Source organism: Montipora capricornis, chromosome 3 (assembly GCF_036669925.1).
Source record: "Montipora capricornis isolate CH-2021 chromosome 3, ASM3666992v2, whole genome shotgun sequence".
NCBI classification, from domain to species: Eukaryota; Metazoa; Cnidaria; class Anthozoa; order Scleractinia; family Acroporidae; genus Montipora; species Montipora capricornis.
In genome coordinates this window covers 44,647,527-44,648,703 of record NC_090885.1, presented here as the reverse complement: position 1 = coordinate 44,648,703, position 1,177 = coordinate 44,647,527, and the positions used below count along the sequence as shown (strand labels likewise).

Genomic DNA, 1,177 nt, shown 5'->3' with positions numbered 1-1,177 from the left:
CCCAAGGATGTGAGAGCGTGTGACGTCAAGTTATTTTGAAATAGTTGTAGCAGCCGATTAAACTGATCGGAGAAAATGTTACATAAAAACTTCAAATGGCGACTCTCGGAATTCCGTTTTATGGCAGGTTTTCGATTGAGGCCGGAGGCCGGACGTTTCTTCCGGTGCTTTCCCATTCCATGTCCGGTACTTTCATGCTAATGCTTGAGCGGTATGTTTTATTTTTTATTATTATAGCATTTTTTTACTTACTTTTTAAAGAAAATTTAAGTGAACTCCAGCCTTGCCTTAGGAAACGATTCTTGGGTTCCAGAAACACTGGAAACAGCGTTCTAAGTGTTCTATTTTAAACATTTCCGGGACCCCAGACCCCGCTAGGTAGCTCGAGCCTTCGGCGCTCGCAAGGGCCCTTGGGTGCCAAAAATATCACTTCCGGTACTTTACAAAACTGTCGAAAACCTGTTTATGGACAGCCACGTAAATAAAGTTCACTCACCCACTGTTTTCTGCGTTGTCCTGAGTGATTTGATGGGTCACTCGAATGGCAGCCTTGGGCACGTGAAAAGTCGATAATTTTGCTAGCATCGTGCCAAAAATCATCGCATTTACACGGCCCTGCAACCTAAAAATCCTGTTCGATTTTCCAGCTTCGCTCGATCAAAATCAAAAAGTTCTGATTTCCCGCAAGAGAGACAAAATAATCAATCTGAGCTTTTTGATTGGTTGACTGATTTTGAACAAATTCCAATGATCGATCACTCCTGTCCCGATCATGACGTCACGCGCTCTCGCATCCTTACGGTTGTTTGCCTGTGATTATATCAATGAAGTCAGTCTTACCTGTAAAGATTATTTCCAGTTCTACAAGGTATTGGTCAGGAGATGTTGTGAGGTAGGAATTTTAAAAATGTTATTGAAAAGAGTAATGAGGAAACTTACTCTTTTCGACGATTAAAACGGCTTTAAAAACTCGCAGCTTCGCCATTGTTTAGATCACGTCCCGTTTATTCCGCGTGCAAACTTCCGTGACTTTAAGGTCAGAGGCAACAATCAGCCACTTCGGTTCGTAAGCCTAGTCATCACTAACGACGAAAGTGTGCGCATAAACAATAATTATAATTATACAGATTCTAATCATCAGCACATTTTCTAAGGACAAGGCAATAATTAGCGATAA

The 1,177-nt window shown here is 41.5% G+C and overlaps 1 protein-coding gene across 1 annotated transcript in view; it reads left to right on the top strand.

The window, feature by feature from the left end:
* The window catches only part of LOC138043247 (tetratricopeptide repeat protein 1-like), a 38,585-nt gene extending 37,616 nt beyond the window's left edge, over positions 1–969 (top strand). The window contains exon 9 of the mRNA XM_068889419.1: positions 1–969. This exon is cut by the window's left edge and continues 300 nt beyond it. The gene's annotated coding sequence lies outside the window, so the exon portion shown is untranslated.
* Positions 970–1,177: the final 208 nt, after the last annotated feature.